Source organism: Dendrobates tinctorius, unplaced genomic scaffold, assembly GCF_039654945.1.
Source record: "Dendrobates tinctorius isolate UK_male_01 unplaced genomic scaffold, ASM3965494v1 ptg000086l, whole genome shotgun sequence".
NCBI lineage: Eukaryota > Metazoa > Chordata > Amphibia > Anura > Dendrobatidae > Dendrobates > Dendrobates tinctorius.
Window position 1 is genome coordinate 73,136,563 of NW_027361754.1, and position 24,078 is coordinate 73,160,640.

At 47.3% G+C, this 24,078-nt stretch overlaps 1 protein-coding gene and 1 long non-coding RNA gene across 5 annotated transcripts in view; both read left to right on the forward strand.

Moving 5' to 3' along the window:
• Window positions 1-14,337, forward strand: part of LOC141098013 (uncharacterized) — a 35,686-nt gene extending 21,349 nt beyond the window's left edge. For 2 of the 3 annotated variants that reach the window (XR_012234114.1, XR_012234115.1), the window contains one exon: window positions 12,962-14,337. This is a non-coding gene — a long non-coding RNA (uncharacterized lncRNA). The remainder of the gene's footprint in view (window positions 1-12,961) is intronic. The other variant, XR_012234116.1, reaches the window with a different exon arrangement.
• A 4,004-nt stretch (window positions 14,338-18,341) lies between these two features.
• The window catches only part of TNFRSF9 (TNF receptor superfamily member 9), a 45,607-nt gene continuing 39,870 nt past the window's right edge, over window positions 18,342-24,078 (forward strand). Inside the window, exons 1-3 of one of the 2 annotated variants that reach the window (XM_073585606.1) lie at window positions 18,342-20,517; window positions 20,601-20,684; window positions 20,865-20,929. The gene's annotated coding sequence lies outside the window, so the exon portion shown is untranslated. Of the gene's footprint in view, window positions 20,784-20,864; window positions 20,930-24,078 lie in introns of both variants that reach the window. The other variant, XM_073585605.1, reaches the window with a different exon arrangement.

The window sequence follows — 24,078 nt, forward strand, 5'->3', positions numbered from 1 at the left end:
TTCCTATTAGAATCTTTTAATCTTAATCAATGAACATGTTCCCCTACAAGCACCATTTGCAAGAGTCTGAAACTAGCTTCATTTTTTACATGTAAAAGTTGAACAAAGACTTATTTTTTTTTTTTTTTTTTAATTTAATAATTTTTAAAGGATTTTTAAAAAAAATCTACGGATCTGCAGCACCCACCTAGATCCAGCGCAGGTCGTTCCATGATCTTTGGTGATGTCACTATTCCTCAAGCCACCAGACTGCTGCGATCAGTCCTTCTGCTGATGGCACTGTGACATCAATTCTTCCTATCTCTGCGCAGATCATGGGGAGAACTGCGCTGGATCCAGGTGGGTGCCAGTTGGCAAATATGGTGGATTTTGTTATCAAAGAAGCACTCCTCCTCCTCCCATCAAACTTTTTATCCTCTCAATATATTACAATCATCATATTATACAGCATTGTGCACTTACAATTGCTCATTTTGCCTTTCTACCCAGATAATTCTTCTCTTTTCTCTGCTCTGTGTAGAAACAGGAAGTCTCTTTTCTCTGCAGAAATCATTCCCCTCTTCAACTCCTGACCTAGCTGCTCCACCCCTCCCCCCACCATTGATTTTAGCAGTGACTGATGAGTCATGAAGGAAAAATTGACCTCCTGTTTCTACATAGAGCTTAGATGGATTCAGCTGGTTTGTTTTTAATCATGTGATGTCATAGACCTAATGGAATTGTAAGTGCACAGTGCTATATAATATGATGACTGCAATATAAAAAATAAAGGGAACACTAAAACAACAGAATATAACTCCAAGTAAATCAAACTTCTGTGAAATCAAACTGTCCACTTAGGAAGCAACACTGATTGACAATCACTTTCACATGCTGTTGTGCAAATGGAATAGACAACAGATGGAAATTATTGGCAATTATCAAGACACCCTCAATAAAGGAGTGGTTCTGCAGGTGGGGACCACAGATCACATCTCAGTACCAATGCTTTCTGGCTGATGTTTTGGTCACTTTTGAATGTTGGTTGTACTTTTACATTCGTGGTAGCATGAGATGGACTCTACAACCCACACAAGTGGCTCAGGTAGTGCAGTTCATCCAGGATGGCACATCAATGCGAGCTGTGTGAAGAAGGTTTGCTGTGTCTGTCAGCGTAGTGTCCAGAGGCTGGAGGCGCTACCAGGAGACAGGCCAGTACACCAAGAGACGTGGAGGGGGCCATAGGAGGGCAACAACCCAGCAGCAGGACCGCTACCTCAGCCTTTGTGCAAGGAGGAACAGGAGGAGCACTGCAAAATGACCTCCAGCAGGCCACAAATGTGCATGTGTCTGCACAAACGGTTAGAAACCGACTCCATGAGGATGGTCTGAGTGCCCGATTGTGCTCACAGCCCAACACCGTGCAGGACACTTGGCATTTGCCACAGAACACCAGGATTGGCAAATTCGCCACTGGGGCCCTGTGCTCTTCACAGATGAAAGCAGGTTCAAACTGAGCACATGTGACAGACGTGAGTCTAGAGACGCCGTGGAGAGTGATCTGCTGCCTGCAACATCCTTCAGCATGACCGGTTTGGCAGTTGGTCAGTAATTGTGTGGGGTTGCATTTCTATGGAGGGTCGCACAGCCTTCCATGTGCTCGCCAGAGGTAGCCTGACTGCCATTAGGTACCGAGATGAGATCCTCAGACCACTTGTGAGACCATATGCTGGTGCGGTTGGCCCTGGGCTCCTCATAATGCAGGACAATGCCAGACCTCATGTGGCTGGAGTGTGTCAGCAGTTCCTGCAAGATGAAGGCATTGAAGCTGTGGATTGGCCCGCCTGTTCCCCAGACCTGAATCCGATTGAACACATCAGGGACATCATGTCTCGCTCTATCCACCAACGTCACATTGCACCACAGACTGTCCAGGACTTGGCGGATGCTTTAGTCTAGGTCTGGGAGGAGATCCCTCAGGATCATCAGGAGCATGCCCAGGCATTGTAGGGAGGTCATACAGGCACGTGGAGGCCATACACAATACTGAGCATCATTTCCTTGTCTTGAGGCATATCTACTGAATTTGGATCAGCCTGTAATTTGATTTTCCACTTTGCTTTTAAATATCCTTCCAAATCCAGACCTTCATGGGATATTAATTTTGATTTACATTTATAATTTTTATGTTTTCTTGTTCTCAATGCATGCCACTATGTAATGAATAAAGATTTGCAGCTGCAATATTTCATTCAGTAATATCTACAATGTGGTATCTTAGTGTTCCCTTTATTTTTTTGAGCAGTGTATAAGAGGATAAAAACTTTGATGGGACGAGGTAGGCTACTTTCAATGTCCCATCCCCTGGAAAAAAAAATCTTATTTTGCCCGGACAACCCCTTTATCTAATACTAGCTGAAGAGCCCGGCGCTGCCCGGGCATAGTAACTAACTGTGGATAGTTATAACAAATTATAATTATCCTCCATCCCATAGTCCCGTGCCCATATACCCAACATACCTATCCTCCATCCCATAGTCGAGTGCCCATATACCCATCACACATCCTCCATCCCATAGTCCCATGCCCATATACCCATCATACATATTCTCCATCCCATAGTCCCATGCCCATATACCCATCATACATATTCGCCATCCCATAGTCGAGTGCCCATATACCCATCACACATCCTTCATCTCATAGTCCCATGCCTATATACCCATCATACATATCCTCCATCCCATAGTCCCGTGCCCATATACCCATCATACATATCCGCCATCCCATAGTCCCGTGCCCATATACCCGTCATACATATCCTCCATCCTATAGTCCAGTGCCCATATACCCATCACACATCCTCCATCCCATATTCCCATGCCCATATACCCATCATACATATTCGCCATCCCATAGTCAAGTGCCCATATACCCATCACACATCCTTCATCTCATAGTCCCATGCCCATATACCCATCATACAAATCCTCCATCCCATAGTCCAGTGCCCATATACCCATCATACATATCCTCCATCCCATAGTCCCGTGCCCATATACCCATAACACATCCTCCATCCCATAGTCCCGTGCCCATATACCCGTCAGCATCACACCTCTTGCCATGTTAACCCTCAACACACACACTCCTCTCACCTTTCACCATCTCCACTCACTCTTTCACTCCACATACGACCCCTTCTCTCACGCCGTCTCTCATACTCACGCCGTCATCGCCGCTGCTCCACGATCCCCGACATCATCTTCCGCCGGCGCCATCCTGGATCCAGACGTTGTCCACGCCGGCGACATGTTCTTGCGGCGACGCCATCTTGAGTATCGTGAAATCCCGCGATACTCAAGATGGCGCCGGCATGGACGACGTCGGGATCCAAAATGGCGTCGGCGAATGACGGCGTGAGTATGAGAGACGGAGTGAGAGAAAGGGTCGTATGTGGAGTGAAAGAGTGAGTGGAGATGGTGAAAGGTGAGTGGAGTGTGTGTGTTGAGGAGGAGTGGTGTGTTGAGGGTTAATATGGAAAGAGGTGTGCGGTGACATCACCGGTTACAACTGGACGGAAGTTGTTACAACCGGAAGCTGCCTAGGGCATTTATTATTATAGATATAAAGCTCAATGTGGATATGTATGTATGTATGTATGTATGTGTGTATGTCCAGGATTGGCATCCGCACCGTCGCAGCAACAGCCACAAAATTTTGCACAGTCACACGTCTGGACCCCGAGAACGTCATAGGCTATGTTGTGAGGCGAAATTTTAACCCCGCGCGTTCCAATTCACCAAACAATTTTGCCCCTATCTACATAATGGGGAAAAAGTGAAAGGAAAAGTGTTGGAGGCAAATTGACATCTGCCAGATGTGAACTAGGGGTTGACTTAAAGAATGAGAGCGATGGCGCCAAAGAGTATATACCGTACAGTTGCTAAGGTGGGGCCCTGACATGGGATACTCACCACACACGGGGATATGAACACACACACAAAATGCGCCACACACTACCACGTGCTTCAACACATATACCACCCTCAGCACACATTTCACCACACATACACCAACCTCGCCACATAAAAGTCGAAACACAAAAGTCGCCACTCAAAACTCGCCACGCTGTCCCAGAGCTGTTTAAAAGATGAAAACTGAGCTGTGATTGGTTGCTATCAGCAACAGTTTTCTTTGTAGACAGTTGTGGTAACTGAGGCCTATTATTCTTATCATTTCTATGGTGTTATCGTCCTTCTGTAAAGCTGGAAATAACACAATTTATTACCGTGCCAACACAGACCACCCTCTGACACAGACTGCAGGGGGAGCCCAGTATCACACAGGATAGGATTAGATACACGGCTCAGCAGTCAGTATCACACAGGATAGGATTAGATACACAGCTCAGTAGTCAGTATCACACAGGATAGGATTAGACACATGGCTCAGCAGTCAGTATCACACAGGAGAGGATTAGATACGCAGCTCAGCACACAGTATCACACAGAATAGTATTAGATACACAGCTCAGCAGGCAGTATCACACAGGATAGGATAAGATACACAGCTCAGCAGTCAGTATCACACAGGAGAGGATTAGACACATGGCTCAGCAAGCAGTATCACAAAGGATAGGATTAGATACACAGCTCAGCAGTCAGTATCACACAGGACAGGATTAGATACACAGCTCAGCAGATAGTATCACACAGAATAGTATTAGATACACAGCTCAGCAGTTAGTATCACACAAGATAGGATTACATACACAGCTCAGCAGTCAGTATCACACAGGATAGGATTAGATACACAGCTCAGCAGTCAGTATCACACAGGATAGGATTAGATACACAGCTCAGCAGTCAGTATCACACAGGATAGGATTAGATAGACGGCTCAGCAGTCAGTATCACACAGGATAGGATTAGATACACAGCTCAGCAGTCAGTATCACACAGGACAGGATTAGATACACAGCTCAGCAGTCAGTATCACACAGGATAGGATTAGAGACACGGCTCAGCAGTCAGTATCACACAGAATAGGATTAGTTACACGGCTCAGCAGTCAGTATCACACAGAATAGGATTAGATACACAGCTCAGCACACAGTATCACAGAATAGGATTAGCTACACGGCTCAGCAGTCAGTATCACACAGAATAGGATTAGATACACAGCTCAGCAGACAGTATCACAGAATAGGATTAGATACACGGCTCAGCAGTCAGTATCACACAGAATAGGATTAGATACACAGCTCAGCACACAGTATCACACAGAATAGGATTAGATACACGGCTCAGCAGTCAGTATCACACAGGATAGGATTAGATGCACGTTTTTTATGTGCAATATAATCATTATAATTTGTTATAACTAACCACAGTTGGTTACTAGGCCCAGGCAACGCCGGGCTCTTCAGCTAGTTGAACATATATTCCATTATTGCTACAAACATAAAAATTAAGTTTAACTGTTTTCAATCAAAAAGTGTATAAGCCATCCACTAAAGACAAGGTAACCTCATATGGATGGACCCCAGAGCTCCTGAGTCAGCTGTGTCTATGCCTAAAGACCTAAAAAGTAATGGGGAAGAGAAACCTGTCTGGAAAAGATGGGTTGATAAGGGTGCACACCCATCAATGCACAATGCAGGTTTTTCCTGTATATTTTTTGCATAGTAATGTAAGTGGGGAAAGAGATATGACATCTACTGATACCTGCTGGGACCTGTGTGCAGTCACGAGGAATCGTGCACTTTTCCCATTAATCAGAATAAGACATGTCCCAGCAATTATCAGGTCGGGTATGATTACGGGGATACCAAGATTGCAACGACTTTTGTTTTATTTAGTGACAAAAATTCAGAAGTTTGTACAAAAAAAAAAATTGTTTTGTGTTGCCATTTTCCAAAACACTTTTTTATTCTTCCATTGACTGAGCTGAACGTGGGCTCGTGTTTTTTTTTTGTTTTTTTTTGTGGCGAGCTGATGATTTTGTTGATACCAATTTGAGTTCATACAAAAGTTTTAAAGGTATATTCCCACGGTCAGTTAACGCTGGTGGATGGACGCTGCATGCTTCCGCAGCGTCCAACCCGCAGCGGCCCGATGTTACAGCATAGTGGATGGGATTTCATGAAATCCCATGTCCACTATGTATGCAGGGAGGCGTCCCTGCATACACGCACATGCGGCGCGTCTTTCCAGACCGTAGCTTGTCTATCCCATAGTCCCGTGCCCATATACCCATCATTCATATCCACCATCCCATAGTCGAGAGCCCATATACCCATCACACATCCTCTATCCCATAGTCCCATGCCCATATACCCATCACACATCCTCCATCCCATAGTCATGTGCCCATATACCCATCACACATCCTCCATCCCATAGTCCCATGCCCATATACCCATCACACATCCTCCATCCCATAGTCGCATGCCCATATACCCATCACACATATTCGCCATCCCATAGTCGAGTGCCCATATACCCATCACACATCCTTCATCTCATAGTCCCATGCCCATATACCCATCATACATATCCTCCATCCCATAGTCCCGTGCCCATATACCCATCATACATATCCGCCATCCCATAGTCCCGTGCCCATATACCCGTCATACATATCCTCCATCCCATAGTCCAGTGCCCATATACCCATCATACATGTTCTCCATCCCATAGTCCCATGCCCATATACCCATCACACATAGTCGCCATCCCATAGTCGAGAGCCCATATACCCATCATACATATTCTCCATCCCATAGACCCATGCCCATATACCCATCACACATATTCGCCATCCCATAGTCGAGTACCCATATACCCATCACACATCCTTCATCTCATAGTCCCATGCCCATATACCCGTCATACATATCCTCCATCCCATAGTCCAGTGCCCATATAACCATCATACATATTCTCCATCCCATAGTCCCATGCCCATATACCCATCATACATATCCTCCATCCCATAGTCCCGTGCCCATATACCCATCATACATATCCGCCATCCCATAGTCCAGTGCCCATATACCCATCATACATATCCTCCATCCCATAGTCCCGTGCCCATATACCCATCATACATATCCGCCATCACATAGTCCAGTGCCCATATACCTATCACACATCCTCCATCCCATAGTCCCGTGCCCATATACCCGTCATACATATCCTCCATCCCATAGTCCAGTGCCCATATACCCATCACACATCCTCCATCCCATAGTCCCGTGCCCATATACATATCCACCATCCCATAGTCCAGTGCCCATATACCCATCATACATATCCTCCATCCCATAGTCCAGTGCCCATATACCCATCACACATCCTCCATCCCATAGTCCCATGCCCATATACCCATCACACATATCCTCCATCCCATAGTCCCATGCCCATATACCCATCATACATATCCTCCATCCCATAGTCCAGTGCCCATATACCCATCACACATCCTCCATCCCATAGTCCCATGCCCATATACCCATCACACATATCCTCCATCCCATAGTCCCATGCCCATATACCCATCATACATATCCTCCATCCCATAGTCCAGTGCCCATATACCCATCATACATCCTCCATCCCACAGTCAACCATTATGACATCATGATGAGCGGCGGGGCTTGCAACCTATGCTGACATCAGCGTCGCCATGGCAACCATTATGACATCATAATGAGGGGCGGGGCTTGACACACACACACTTTTTCCCCATTATGTAGGTAGTGGCAAAATTGTTTGGTGAATTGGAACGCGCGGGGTTAAAATTTCACCTCACAAATAGCCTAGGACGCTCTCGGGGTCCAGACGTGTGACTGTGCCAAATTTTGTGGCTGTAGCTGTGACGGTGCGGATGCCAATCCCGGACATACACACACACACATACATACATACATACATACATACATACATACATACATACACACCCACATTGAGCTTTATATGTTAGATTGATACCAAATATGTCTATTTTTTTAATTTTTAATAGGGGAAAAAGAGGTCTCCTGAGTCCCGTCCACACCCTGACACCCCAGCGCCAACATACAGTATATAGATACATCAATTTGCGTTAATGAGGTAGAGAGGTTGTCCACTTCTTAGACAACGCCTCAATCACTATGTTGGCCACATATAAAATACTAATACCTCCGGTGCCAATGCCGTTCCAGCGGTGTCAGCACTCTCTTTCCTGGGGTCATGCAACCTCTGCAGGCAATCAGCGGTGGCTTCACTACCCTCCTTCAGACATAGCTGACATCCGGAGGAAGTGAGGGTTGCAGCTGCTCTCACTTCCTCCAGATGTCTGATTTGTCCAAAGGAGGGTAGTGAAGCCACCACTGATCGACTGCAGGGCTCACGAGAACCAGTGTCGACACCAATGAAACGGCGCCCGCACTGGAGGTGAGTTTAGGCGTTAGCATTTCATAAGGGACAGAACATAGTGATTGGTCTGAAAGCAAAGCAAAGGGTCTGAATACTTATGACCATGTGATATTTCAGTTTTTCGTTTTTCTACATTTCTGTTTTTTTTTAGTCAAGATGGGGTGCAGAGTGTACATTAAGGGGAAAAAATGAACTTTTTTGAATTCACCAAATGGCTGCAATGAAACAAAGAGTGAAAAATTTAAAGGGGTCTGAATACTTTCCTTACACTCTGTATAAAATAATAATAATCCACAGTATATCTACATTATACAGTCGTCTCAAAGAATATCGAAACATAACAAATATTTAGGTCATGGGATAGGCAAATAGGAGGAGAGGAAATTGGGGAAAAAATCCTGGTAGGGTGGCAGGTAGAACCAGGGGTGCAACTACCGCGGTCGCAGCAATCGCCACTGCGACCGGGCCCGGGGGGAGTCAAGGGCCTGGCAGGTCAGACCATGATATCTCCCAACCGTCCCGATTCTCACGTGACAGTCCCGTTTTTGACCCCCACCACGTCCCGTCCGGGAGTCTATTCTTCCTGCACTGCACTTATCCGCCACGACCCCCCACGCACCCTATCCTCGCCCTCCCAGATCGACCCACCACAGCCTGCAATGACGTCGCTAGGCTGTTCTTTTCTGTGCGCACAGGACCTGTGATGAGGTCACAGGAGGGGAGGAGTCAGGGGTCAGATGATCAGGGGCCTCGGTGTCTGCAGGACTCTGCTGTGCTGGTTGTCATGGTCCTGGATGAGGTGAAGTTTCTGTGTGGGGTCGGGGGGGTTTATAGTGTGGATGTAGCAGAGCTGTGTGTGTACAATTTTGGACAGAGCAGAGCCGTGTGTGTACGAGTTGTACAGAGCAGAGCTGCGTGTGTATGAGGCGTACGGAGCAGAGCTGCGTATGTACAAGGTGTACTGAGCAGAGACATGTGTGTACGAGGTGTACTGAGCAGAGACGTGTGTAAGAGATGTACTGAGCAGAGCCGCATGTGTACGAGGTGTACTGAGCAGAGCCGCATGTGTACAAGTTGTACGGACCAGAGCTGCGTGTGTATGAGGTGTACGGACCAGAGCTGCGTGTGTATGAGGCGTACGGACCAGAGCTGCGTATGTACAAGGTGTACTGAGCAGAGACGTGTGTACGAGGTGTACTGAGCAGAGCCGCGTGTGTATGAGGCGTACGGAGCAGAGCTGCGTATGTACAAGGTGTACTGAGCAGAGACATGTGTGTACAAGGTGTACTGAGCAGAGACGTGTGTACGAGGTGTACTGAGCAGAGACGTGTGTACGAGGCGTACTGAGCAGAGCCGCGTGTGTATGAGGCGTACGGAGCAGAGCTGCGTGTGTATGAGGCGTACGGAGCAGAGCTGCGTGTGTATGAGGCATACGGAGCAGAGCTGCGTATGTACAAGGTGTACTGAGCAGAGCCGCGTGTGTACGAGTTGTACGGACAAGAGCTGCGTGTGTATGAGGCGTACGGAGCAGAGCTGCGCATGTACAAGGTGTACTGAGCAGAGACATGTGTGTACGAGCTGTACTGAGCAGAGCCGCGTGTGTACGAGGTGTACTGAGCAGAGCCGCGTGTGTACGAGGTGTACTGAGCAGAGCCGCGTGTGTACGAGTTGTACGGACCAGAGCCGCGTGTGTATGAGGCGTACGGAGCAGAGCTGCGTATGTACAAGGTGTACTGAGCAGAGACATGTGTGTACGAGGTGTACTGAGCAGAGCCGTGTGTGTACGAGTTGTACGGAGCAGAGCTGCGTGTGTATGAGGCGTACGGAGCAGAGCTGCGTATGTACAAGGTGTACTGAGCAGAGACGTGTGTACGAGGTGTACTGAGCAGAGCTGCGTGTGTATGAGGCGTACGGAGCAGAGCTGCGTATGTACAAGGTGTACTGAGCAGAGACATGTGTGTACGAGGTGTACGGACCAGAGCTGCGTGTGTATGAGGCGTACGGAGCAGAGCTGCGTATGTACAAGGTGTACTGAGCAGAGCCGCGTGTGTACGAGTTGTACGGAGCAGAGCTGCGTGTGTATGAGGCGTACAGAGCAGAGCTGCGTATGTACAAGGTGTACTGAGCAGAGACGTGTGTAAGAGATGTACTGAGCAGAGCCGCGTGTGTAAGAGATGTACTGAGCAGAGCCGCGTGTGTACGAGGTGTATGGAGCGGAACCGCGTGTGTACGAGGTGTGCGGAGCGGAGCCGCGTGTGTACGAGGTGTACTGAGCAGAGCCGCGTGTGTACGAGGTGTACTGAGCAGAGACGTGTGTACAAGGTGTACTGAGCAGAGACGTGTGTACAAGGTGTACTGAGCAGAGACGTGTGTACGAGGTGTACTGAGCAGAGACATGTGTACGAGGTGTACTGAGCAGAGACGTGTGTACGAGGTGTACTGAGCAGAGACGTGTGTACGAGGTGTACTGAGCAGAGACGTGTGTACGAGATGTACAGAGCGGAGCCGTGTGTGTACGAGGTGTGAGGAGCGGAGCCGTGTGTGTGTACAAGGTGTGCAGAGCCGCGTGTGTACGAGGTGTGCGGAGAGGAGCCGCGTGTGTACGAGGTGTGCGGAGAGGAGCCGCGTGTGTACGAGGTGTGCGGAGAGGAGCCGCGTGTGTACGAGGTGTGCGGAGAGGAGCCGCGTTTGTACGAGGTGTGCGGAGCGGAGCCGCATGTGTACAAGGTGTGCGGAGCGGAGCCGCATGTGTACGAGGTGTGCGGAGCGGAGCCGCGTGTGTACGAGGTGTGCGGAGCGGAGCCGCATGTGTACGAGGTGTGCGGAGCGGAGCCGCGTGTGTACGAGGTGTGCGGAGAGGAGCCGCGTGTGTACGAGGTGTGCGGAGCGGAGCCGCGTGTGTACGAGGTGTGCGGAGCGTAGCCGCGTGTGTACGAGATGTACTGAGCGGAGCCGCGTGTGTACGAGGTGTGCGGAGCGGAGCCCCATGTGTACGAGGTGTGCGGAGCGGAGCCCCATGTGTACGAGATGTACAGAGCGGAGCCGCGTGTGTACGAGGTGTGCGGAGCGGAGCCCCGTGTGTACGAGGTGTGCGGAGCGGAGCCCCGTGTGTACGAGGTGTGTGGAGCGGAGCCCCGTGTGTACGAGGTGTGCGGAGCGGAGCCGTGTGTGTACGAGATGTACAGAGCGGAGCCGCGTGTGTACGAGGTGTGCGGAGCGGAGCCCCATGTGTACAAGGTGTGCGGAGCGGAGCCGTGTGTGTGTGTGTACGAGATGTACAGAGCGGAGCCGCGTGTGTACGAGGTGTGCGGAGCGGAGCCGCGTGTGCACGAGGTGTACGGAGCGGAGCCGTTTGTGTGTACGAGATGTACAGAGCGGAGTCGCGTGTGTACGAGGTGTGCGGAGCGTAGCCGCGTGTGTACGAGATGTACTGAGCGGAGCCGCGTGTGTACGAGGTGTGCGGAGCGGAGCCCCATGTGTACGAGGTGTGCGGAGCGGAGCCCCATGTGTACGAGATGTACAGAGCGGAGCCGCGTGTGTACGAGGTGTGCGGAGCGGAGCCCCGTGTGTACGAGGTGTGCGGAGCGGAGCCCCGTGTGTACGAGGTGTGCGGAGCGGAGCCGTGTGTGTACGAGATGTACAGAGCGGAGCCGCGTGTGTACGAGGTGTGCGGAGCGGAGCCCCATGTGTACAAGGTGTGCGGAGCGGAGCCGTGTGTGTGTGTGTACGAGATGTACAGAGCGGAGCCGCGTGTGTACGAGGTGTGCGGAGCGGAGCCGCGTGTGTACGAGGTGTACGGAGCGGAGCCGTTTGTGTGTACGAGATGTACAGAGCGGAGTCGCGTGTGTACGAGGTGTGCAGAGCGGAGCCGCGTGTGTGCGAGGTGTGCGGAGCGGAGCCCCGTGTGTACGAGGTGTACGGAGCGGAGCCGTGTGTGTGTGTACGAGATGTACAGAGCGGAGCCCCGTGTGTACGAGGTGTACGGAGCGGAGCCGTGTGTGTGTGTACGAGATGTACAGAGCGGAGCCACGTGTGTACGAGGTGTGCGGAGCGGGGACGCGTGTGTACAAGGTGTACGGAGCGGAGATGTGCGTGTATTTTGGCATGGGGGGCCCCATTTGAAAGTTCGCATCGGGGCCATAACTTTGTAGTTACGACACTGGGTAGAACAGAATAACATTTTAAATGAGGTTTGCAGGGACACACAATTTAGGATCATGCATGGAGCATTCTTGGCCTTTAATATACCAATATCCAAAAATCTGAGAAATCGTCTGACACATTGTCCAAAATGCAAACTTAGGGTAGAAGTCAACACTGGAAATATAAATAGTATATCCTGTTTTTTCTTATTATTTTGTTTGTGATCCTTTTAATTTGAAAATGGAAGAAAATAATCTAAATCTGAGCGTTTGCAGACTAAATGTACATAATTTTATTGTATAATTACAGATGTTAAAAATCAATAAAAAGTATTGTTAAAAAAAACATAATAATCGTCATTCTTGTATTGTCCAATTAACAAAAGCAAACATCCATATTTTCATTATGTTCATCAGCAAAGATGAAGATGAAGAACAGCAGCTTCTACATACGGACAATGAGGAACAACGCTGCCATAAAAAGGACAAACCTAAAAGAGGAAACAAAAAGTTCTACCCAATTAGCTGTGATGTCTGTCCGCCGACATATATACAAAGGCAACAAAGAAAAGGGACATAAACAGAAGTGTCCCCCCTGCTTCCTCATAGACTGTAAGTTCTTGTGATCGGGGCCCTCACTCTTCTTGTTTGAGTTGTTGTTCTGTAATGTCTGATATTATCTGTACAAGGATCCTCTTATTTGTAAAGTGCTGGGGAATTTGTTATCACTATAGAAATAAATTATTTATTTTGCACCCCTAGGAAATAAAAAACAGTCTGCATCTGAAATAAGCAGACCCCATTGTAAGGGTGAAGGCTTACTGATCGGTGCCCTATTTGGATCCAGAGGATGTGAATATTTCCTCTCCTATTTTTCAGTAATGCGGTGAGAGTTTCTGTACAGCTGACCTTTGTTATAAGAGTTTGTGATTCGGTGTTTCATGGAGGGCTAGGTTATGGAAGACGGCGGTTTCTCTTAGTTTTCCAAGGTTAAGACGCTTTCAGGAAAACGCCGGTTGTGCTGCTGTAGGGATATGTAAGAAAACCTATGTTCCTTTAAGATTCACATGCTCCCAATGTGTGTGTATATATATATATATATATATATATATATATTGCTACGTGTTATCTTCATCCTTAATGTATTGTGATATAACATGTATATTTCATGCTGCTGTTTAATCTATGTACATATTAGGGATAGTGTTATTAGTGTTATGGTCACTAGATGGGGGCATAGAGTTTGTTACATTTTTAGATGGAGATATAGGGGTTAATAGGAGGGGTTAGCTGTATAGGGATAGAGGGGGACTTCCTAGGTAGAGTTAGTTAAGGCAGGGTGTTTGAACCCTGTAGAAAGGCTTAATTGCCCGGGGTGTTCAAGATTTAGGACTCAAGACAAACTGCCAGCAACGTTAAAGCATAGTGCTCAGCTATCCAGTAAAAAAAGACAAGTATAGCAGCAATGTCAGGGGAATAGAGTTCCCCATTGAAGAATTGAAAGAAGCAATGGGCAGACAGGCGAGTGTTTATCATGTGGCGTCTCGCAGCCTGGACACATTCTCTAGGAGCCGGGGCAAAACTGCAAATGGAAGCACCAGTGATAGTGAGTACGGACAGGAAGAATACCGGTAATTTGCACAAGTGGGTACGACATGACCTTGTGCTCCATAGGAAAAGAGCAAAGAAGGGAAAGCTGTTATGGGGTGTAGCAAAGATTTTATTGTCCACCATGTTTGTAATCTGGATGAGCTATGAAAAGGCATCAGTAAAGTTCTGCATTGTGAGTTAAACCTGGACTCTGTCTTTATTTGCATGCAAGTGACTGAATATAGTCCTGGAAGGCAGAAGGAGGACTCTGCCAGCACCGTGAGTACAAGTCGTGCTATGCGGAAAGTGTATCTTTATCCTGTGAGGGGAGGCCCGGGCACAACAGTACCGAAGTGTTCGGCCATGACTACGGCCTGGTGCCTACCTTACACTGTTGCCAAAGCATCCTCGTTGGCGTCTTTCCTGGTGTCTTGCGGAGGCTCCTCTGTCTTTCTTTTGTGAAGCCACCCAAAAAATTAACATGCGACTTCTTGGCTTTCGAAGCCTAAAACGGGTAAAAGAAGTGACAGAAGACAAAACATGTACGTGGCAGCTGTTTGTACATTGCTGTCCATTATGTTCATTTTTGTAGCATTTTTTAGGCTAGTTTCACACTAGCGCTTTTGAGTGCAGCGACGGCCTGCGCACGGCCGCCGCTAAGCCCCGCCCCCTGACGCGCCTCCGCCGGTAGCTCCGCCTACCGGCGCATGACGCTGCATGCGCCCTGCGTCCCCTATCTTTATCTTTCACTGGGGGCGCAGGCCGTGCGCAGTATGCGTTTGGCGGCGCATGCGTCCTTTTGACAGTGCGCCGACCTGCGCCAAACGCAACCTGCTGCAGTTTGGTTGCGCCGGCGCACTGTCAAAAAGGCGCATGCGCCGCCAAATGCATACTGTGCACGGCCTGCGCCCCCAGTGATAAAGATAGGGGACGCAGGGCGCATGCAGCGTCATGCGCCGGTAGGCGGAGCTACCGGCGGAGGCGCGGCAGGGGGCGGGGCTTAGCGGCGGCCGTGCGCAGGCCGTCGCTGTGCTCAAAAGCGCTAGTGTGAAACTAGCATTAGCCTTTTTTTCAGGCAGGTTCTAGGTGTAATCTGCCTGATCAAGAGATTGAGTGCACATATCCTATGTTGTCTCCATTTTCTAGCTATCAGATAGCGTGCTTCCATTACCATTTGCAAATGCAAGTTGTGGGGTTTATGACTCGGTCAGAAAGGAGACATAATGAGTATGTAATATTTAGGAATCACAGGTATATACATACACATCATGAATAAAGATCCACAACCTCTTGATTTTGGCATATGTCCAGAACAAGTGAGGCATAGTCAACTACCCCATCCATGTCTTTATGGACTTTACTTTGTGCACTGGGCACAGTCATGGGGAACAAAAAAGGGCCTTCCCCAAACTATTTCTACAAAGTTGGAAACTACAATTGTTCAAAATGTCTTGATATCCAGAAGTATTAAGATTTCCCTTCACTGGCACTAAGAGGCTTACCCCAACCCCAGAAATAATAATAATAATAAATTTTATTTTTATAGCGCCGACATATTCCGCAGCACTTTACATTTCAGAGGGGATTTGTACAGACAATAGACATTACAGCATAACAATAATCACATACAGTAGATTATAACAAATACCAAGAGGAGTGAGGGCCCTGCTCGCAAGCTTACAGTCTATGAGGAAAGAGGTAGACACGAAAGGTGGGTGGTAACAGTTGCCCTGATTGTATGGACCAGCCATAATGTTAAGTGTGTAACAGTACAGACACAGAGGGCTAATGGATGCATAAAGCATGTGGGAACATGATGCTGGGAACCTGGTTATGGTAAAACTTTTGGCTCTGCCACACAGGGATAGGTTAGGTTAGTGTGTTGAGGCGATAGGCCAGTCTGAATAAATGCGTTTTCAGGACACGCTTAAAATTGTGGGGATTGGGGACTAATCGTATTGACCTGGGAAGTGCATTCCAACGAATTGGCGCGGCACGTGTAAAGTCTTGGAGACGGGAGTGGGAGGTTCTGACTATTGAGGATACTAACCTCAGGTCATCAGCAGAACGGAGGGCGCGGGTAGGGTGGTATACTGAAACAAGGGAGGAGATGTAGGGTGGTGCTGAGCCATGGAGGGCTTTGTGGGTGAGGGTAATAAGTTTATACTGAATTCTGGAGTGGATGGGTAGCCAGTGTAATGACTGGCACAAGGTAGAGGCATCGGTGTAACGATTGTGAGGAATATGATCCTGGCTGCAGCATTCAAGACAGATTGGAGAGGGGAGAGTTTGGTAAGAGGGAGACCGATTAGAAGAGAGTTACAATAGTCGAGACGAGAATGAATAAGAGAAACAGTAAGAGTTTTTGCAGAGTCAAAAGTAAGAAAAGGTCGAATTCTAGAAATGTTTTTGAGGTGCAGATGACAAGAGCGAGCCAGTGATCGAATGTGGGGGGCAAAGGAAAGCTCGGAATCAAGTATGACCCCAAGACAGCGGGCATGTTGCTGGGGAGTAATAGTGGAACCACACACGGAAATGGCAATGTCGGGTGTAGGTACATTAGTAGCGGGAGGAAACACAAGGAGTTCAGTCTTTGACAGGTTCAGTTTCAGATATAGTGAGGACATGATATTAGACACAGCGTTTAGACAATCGCCAGTGTTTTCTAGAAAGGCTGGCGTGATGTCAGGAGAAGAAGCGTATAATTGGGTGTCATCAGCATAGAGATGGTACTGGAAACCAAATCTACTGATTGTTTGACCAATAGGGGCAGTGTACAAGGAGAAGAGGAGGGGGCCTAGAACCGATCCTTGAGGAACCCCAACAGTAAGGGGAAGGTGAGAGGAGGAGGAACCGGCAAAAGAAACAGTAAAGGAGCGGTCGGAGAGATAGGAGGAGAACCAGGAGAGAACGGTGTCCTTGAGGCCAATGGAATGGAGCATAGTGAGGAGGAGCTGATGATCCACAGTGTCGAATGCTGCAGAGAGATCCAAGAGAATTAGCATGGAGTAATGACCATTTGATTTAGCTGTTAGCAGATCATTAGAGACTTTAGTGAGGGCAGTTTCAGTGAAGTGTAAAGAGCGGAAACCGGATTGGAGAGGGTCGAGAACAGAGTTTTCTGAGAGATAGCGGATAAGACGGGAGTGGACCAGGCGTTCCAGGAGTTTAGAGATGAAGGGAAGATTAGAGACAGGTCTATAGTTAGCGGCACAGTTTTGGTCGAGGGACGGTTTTTTAAGTAGTGGATGTATGATGGCATGCTTAAATGAGGAGGGAAAAATACCAGAAGAGAGAGAGAGGTTAAATATTTTAGTTAGGTGAGGGGTGACAGCAGGGGAAAGGGACTGGAGGAGATGTGACGGAAATGGGTCACTGGTGCAAGTAGTTGGGCGAGAAGATGCAAGGAGCCTGCTTACTTCTTCTTCTGTGACTGGTTCAAAATCAGAGAGTGAGTTAGATGCAGTGGGGGAGGGAGGACAGTGCATGGTATGAGGGGATTTGGAGATAATTTCCTGTCGGATCTGGTCAATTTTTTCTTTGAAGTAATTGGCCAGATCGTCAGCTCGGAGCTCTGTGGTTGGGGCCTGTACTCTTGGATTGAGTAGAGAATGAAAAGTGTCAAAGAGACGTTTCGGGTTATTGGACAGTGAGATGATGAGGGTGTTGAAATAGGCTTGTTTGGAGAGGTGAAGGGCAGTGTTGTATGTCCTAAGCATAAACTTAAAATGGATGAAATCTTCGTGTAGATTGGATTTTCTCCACAGACGTTCGGCGCACCTGGAGCACCGCTGCAGGAAACGTGTTTGCACCGTGTGCCAGGGTTGTCGCCGTCTGCGTTGTGGTGTTCTATTTATAGGGGGTGCAAATTCATCCAGGGCACTTTGAAGTGTTTCATTGTAATGCTTCAATGCAGAATCAGGACATGAGAGGGAGGAGATAGGGGCCAATGAAGACTGCAAGTTCTTCAGAAGTTTCTGGGTGTTAATGGCCTGTATGTTTCTATAAGTCTGGACAGTGGGGGAGACCTGAGCAGCCTGGCAGTTCTTGATAGAGAATGAAAGAAGATTGTGGTCAGAGAGCGGGAGAGGGGAGTTTGCAAAATCATCCACTGCACAAAGCCGAGAGAAGACCAAGTTGAGGGAGTTTCCGTCTTCATGCGTTGGAGAATTAGTATGCTGCGAAAGCCCAAACGAGGAGGTTAGAGATAAAAGGTGAGTAGCAGATGGGGAGAGTGGAAGAGCAATGGAGACGTTGAAATCTCCCATGATGAGGGTAGGGATGTCACAGGAGAGAAAATGTGGAAGCCAAGTGGCAAAATGATCCAGGAACTGATGGGAGGGGCCGGGAGGACGATACACCACCGCCACTCGCATGGAGAAGGGGAGAAAGACATCTCCATAACATTATCCCTCCTCCACCATATATTACAGTTGGCACAATGCAATCAGGTAGGTAATGTTTTGTCCTCACTGAATGAAGCAAACTTATACAGACAGCTAAACCGCTGTAGGTTGAGTCTGTGCTTTTATTGAACGTGATGATATATTGGAGCGGTGAAACTGCAAGCAAACATTATATATACAATCAGTCAGTACGGGGTACAACAGGAATACATATTATACATAGTACTCTGTGAATGAACATTTATACACTAATAGCTGACCAGGGGCAGGACTAACTAAACCAGGCTAATATAGGACAGGAATTAGCTAAAGAAAGCATGAATACGTAACAGCGATGCAATCACAAGGGGAGAAGAGAAATGAGACGCTTCCTGAATGCAGGCTGAAGGAAAATGGAGAACTGGAGGGAAAGTACCATAATCCTTTGCAAAAGGCTACAAGAATGCACTGCAAAGCTTACCATAATGCATTGCAAAAGGAGGGAAAAAATTCAGACATAAGGAAATGAAAAACAATATAAGACTGCGAATATGACACTGGTCATTAGAGGGAGCCAAAAACACTGAAAACAATACAGTCTATGTACATTTAGATTTGTCCATATTCTCACCAGTAAATTATTGGAAATATAAACAAACAGATAATCAAAGATTATGAATAAGATGTCGGAGACAGAGCAGGTAACGTTCTCCTGACATTTGCCAAATCCAGACTTGTTCATCAGATGCCAAACAGAGAAGAATGATCCATCACTGGACAGAACATGTTTCCTCCAAAATCCAGGGATATCGGCTTTACACTACTCCATCCGACGCTCGGCATTGTGCTTGGTGGTGTAAGGCTGCATGCAGCTGGTCGGCCATGAAGCTCCTGGTAGAAAACTTTGTGCTGATGCTAAAAACAGAGACGGTTTGCACTCTGCAATTATGAAGTCAGCAGAGCGTTGGTGACTTTCCTGCCCTCTGCGCCTCAACACACGACCCCCCTTTAACGCTATGGAGTTTCCAATTTGTAACTGAGTTGCTGTGCTTCCTTTTACTTCTCAATAATATCACTTACAGGTGATGGGGGAAGATTTAGGAGGAAGAAATGTCATGAATGGACTTGTTACACCGATAGTTTCTATTACAGGATCGCATTGGTATCAGTGAGCTCTGCACCACCTATGCCGTCTATCACGTTAGTAAAGACAGACGGCATAGTGGGGGGGCTGGAGGTTATTCACTGGGGGGCGAGGGGCTGGATGCTACACATCAGGGGCGAGGGGCCAGATGTTATACAGCGGGGATGTTGGGCCAGATGCTATCCACTGGGGGCAATGGGACCTTGAATGATTATGACATGTGTAGCAATACTTTTGTCCATGTTGATGGCACGGTGGCTCAGTGGTTAGCTCAGTACTATGAATAGGGCAGCACTGTGGCTCAGTGGTTGGCACTGTACTATGTATAGGGCAGCACGGTGGCTCAGTGGTTAGCACTATACTATGTATATGGCAGCATGGTGGCTCAGTGGTTAGCAGTGTACTATATATGGCAGCATGGTGCCTCAGTGGTTAGCACTGTGCTATGTATACAGCAAAACAGTTGCTCAGTAGTTAGCACTCCAGCTTTGTGGTTTTAGGTTCAAGTCCCACCAAGGACAACATCTGCAAGGAGTTTGTATGTTCTCCCCATGTTTACGTGGGTTTCCTCCCGCACTCCAAAGACATAGTGATAGGGAATCTAGATTGTGAGCCCCAATAGGGACAGTGATAATGATGGCTGTAAAGTGCTGTAGAAATTAATGACGCCAAATAAGTGAGTAAAAGAATGAATTACAATGGATATCTGGAAGGAGACGCCGGGTGGAACAGACTGTCTGCTCGTTCTCAGTTGACGCCGTGTGGCACACAGGATGAGAGATGATTTCTATTACAGCAAGAGAAGAACAATTATACAGTACAGACTTCTACATCCCTAAAAGACAAAATATCAGGTAATTGCAGAATAGATGTCAGGGGAAGAGCTTAGAGGGTCGACAAATCCGAGAGCTTCTTAGTCACTTGTACTTTCCCATAGGGGAGGAGGCCACAAGTTACACATCTATCAGCACTCATCCGAGAGAGGAACCGAGCAGCAGCAGCTCTGCTCCCCAGCCGTACAGTAAGAATGTTATCTTTTACGCTCATCTGTGGTCGTGCGGGGTGAGATCTACGGTCACCGATTATAGTGTGCGAGAGATGCAAGTCCTTCATCACTATGGTACCATGCCGTGATCAGGGGCGAGAAATGTTATACAACTTATATTCTTATATTCTGACTTTGTGGTCCTGTCACTTCCAGATATTGGATTTATCCAGCACAGAAGAGAATACCCCGGCACAGTCTAGAGACACTCCTCCAACACTGTAAGTCATATTGATGGCTGTACATTATTTGTAACATCTCATATTCTAGCATAATGGGTGCGAATTGTCTATTACTGGTATGATTTTACTGTTTATGACAGTCCTGCTTGTAAAGGTAATTGATAATTACACTATTAAATACTGTTACCTATTCTTGTAATCAAGCTAAGGAACCTGGCATTGATGGCTCCAATGCAACTGAAAGTAGATATTGCCACTTATAGCTCCCAATCATTAGCCATAATAAGTTCTACAGGTTACTACGCCTATGATATCACTGCAGTGAATTTGTAGAATTGTTCCTGTCATATCAGTTCCCTTTGCAGAATAGGTAGCCATGTATGTACAGGAAGAAAAACACTATTTCTGCCTGCATTTGTCACCAGTTTGTCCTTTGAAGGCTCTGCCTCTGATTTTCAGTTGCCTCGGAGTTAGTGGATGGAGACTAACTGCTATGATGTCTCCTTCCACTAAGAGACTTGAGAGATTCCTGTTCTCCAGTCTTTCTGTAGCCCATTCTCAGAAGCAGCAGCAGTATATTGGACATTATACAGTAGTACTGAAAAGTGTAGTTGTGAATCCAGCTCTGTGATGAGATAAAACACTTACTAGAATAGTGGAGATAGAAGATATTGTACATTACTAATGAATTGTGGAGTTGTGAATCCAGCTCTAAAATTAGAAGAGAAAAACACTTATTAGAAAACTGCAGTGTAAAGGACTTTATACAGTTGGCTGTACACAGATAAAAGTTAAAATGGCAGATTTTAATATTTTCCATGTGCAAATGATCATCAGTGATGATCACCCACAGCTTGTTTTGTCTACCCTTCTTGACACTGTAGATGCTTTTCCCCTCTCTCCACACTGTGGAGATCTGTGTGCAACTTCTTCCTGCTGATACCTCTAATACCAAGAGGAGGAAGGAAGAGAGCAGAGAGAGCCATCAGAGCCAGAAAAATAACTTTTTGTGACACTTTTTCAGAGTAGTCAGCTAGGTGAAGTAGTTAACAGGAGTGTCCAATACTTTAATATTGATGGTCTATTCTTAAAATAGGTCATCAGTAGTAGATCAGTGGGGGTGCAATACCCAACACCTCCATCGCTCAGTTGTTGTCATTGCCAGTGGCTGCCAGATGTGCTTAGTGGTAGAGCTGAGCAGCATAGTTCTGTCAGCTGCATAGTAGCTGTAGCGGGGCACTGCAGATCCATCCTCATTCATTTTAAAGTGCTGCTGCACCTGGCCACAGCCACTATACAGTTAACGGAGTTGTACTGTGCAGCTCTGCAATTGAGTATATGAGGCTACCATCATAACCTGGAGCAGCTGATCAGCAGAGGTATGGGTGTCGCACCGACGCCAACCTCGTACTGATGACCTATCCTAAGCATAGCCCTTCAGTATTAAATACTGGATAACTCCTTTAATTAGACACTCAATAAAAAGGTGTAAAAAAACGTTACGTATATGACAAGCTTAAAGTTTGAGACAACTAATTGTGGAAGTTCTCAGCTCTCTAATTTGCTGGGGTGACTACTACCAGAAAAGAGAGGGACTGATCATTTTTTAAAGAACTTAGGGCCCCGTCACCCATAACGACTCACCAGCGATCCCGACAACAATTTCAACTTGTCAGGATCGGTGGTGTGTCGCTATATGATCGCTGGTAAGCTGCCAAACAGGCAGCTTCACCAGCGACGACGAGCGGGCGCGTCGCTGTGTACCATAGTTACCAGCACGCTGATACAGGAACTGGTAACCAAGGTAAACAGCGGGTTTCTAAGTGCCACACGGCACTTAGAAACCCGCTGTTTCCCTTGGTTACCAGCTCCCTGCACCAGTGCGCTGGTAACTAAGGTACACAGAGGGTTTCTAAGCGCCGCACGGCGCTTAGAAACCCACTGTTTACCTTAGTTACAAGCTGCTGCTCGCTGATCGCTGGTCTCCCGCCTGCCACAAGCAGCGATGCGTGCTGGCCAGCGGGAGACCAGTGACCAAAAAAATGTCCAGAGCTTTCAAGAACGATCAGCTATACCCGACAGGGGGGGCCGGTCGCTGACAGATGTCACACACAGCGATCTCGCTGGTGAGATCGCTGTTGCGTCACAAAACTTGTGACTCAGCAGCGATCTCGCTAACGAGATCACTGTGTGTGTGACGGGGGCTTTAGGATGACTCCAATGTTGATATGCACCACCATGAAGGACTGGCAGTGCAACATAGTCAGTGACCATGTAGTCCTTCTAGAAGCCAGATTGTGCTACCAGAATGGTAGAAGTTTGATCCTTTTTGGAAGGCTGTTGATGCCACCAACACAGCAAAGGTTTTATACTTAAGGAAAGACTGCTGGAGCCAGCAGCTAAATGAAGGTTTAATCACTTGTGACGGTCTGCTGGTGCCACCTAAGTAGCAAAGGTTTGATTATTTGGGAAGGATGGCTGGTGACGCCAGCACAGTAGAGGCATGATCCATGTTGGATTATGATGCCACCAACACAGCAAAGGCTTTATTTTTAAGGGTTGTTTCTTTGAGAAGGATGGCTGGTGATGCCAGCATAGTAGAGGCATGATCCATGTTGGATCTTAATGCCACTAACGCAGTAAAGGTATTAATCTTAAGGAATGACTGCTGGAGCAGCTAAATGTAGGTTTAGTCACTTGTGAAGTTTGGCTGGTGCCACCAACACAGCAAGGGCTTTTACCTTTGAGAAGGATGGCTGGTGATGCCAGCACTGTGGAGACGTGATCCATGTCAGATAAAGTGATCATGATATTCAGAACATATGATAGCTCTCCATACATGGTCCAATTATCATAGTGTGTGGATGGCCATGAGATAATGCAGACCTGACCTAGAGCAAGAAACAGTATCAGGCAACAATCAGCCCATGCACTGGGTCCTTTATAGTGGTCATTAAAAGAGCAATGTGTCTGTAAAGTTCTTCATGCAGTTAAGGTAACACCCTGGCAGTTCACTAGTGACTAATTACAATACTCTCCTTCTTTCCTGAATGGTCAGAAGTGACATACCGTGACCTTTAAACGTTCTTTACAACCCACAGCTGACATTTTGTGTTAACCTAGGAAATTACACTATACGTGAGCTAAAATGATCCTCATATCTTTACTGTACTCTATAACAACCCACT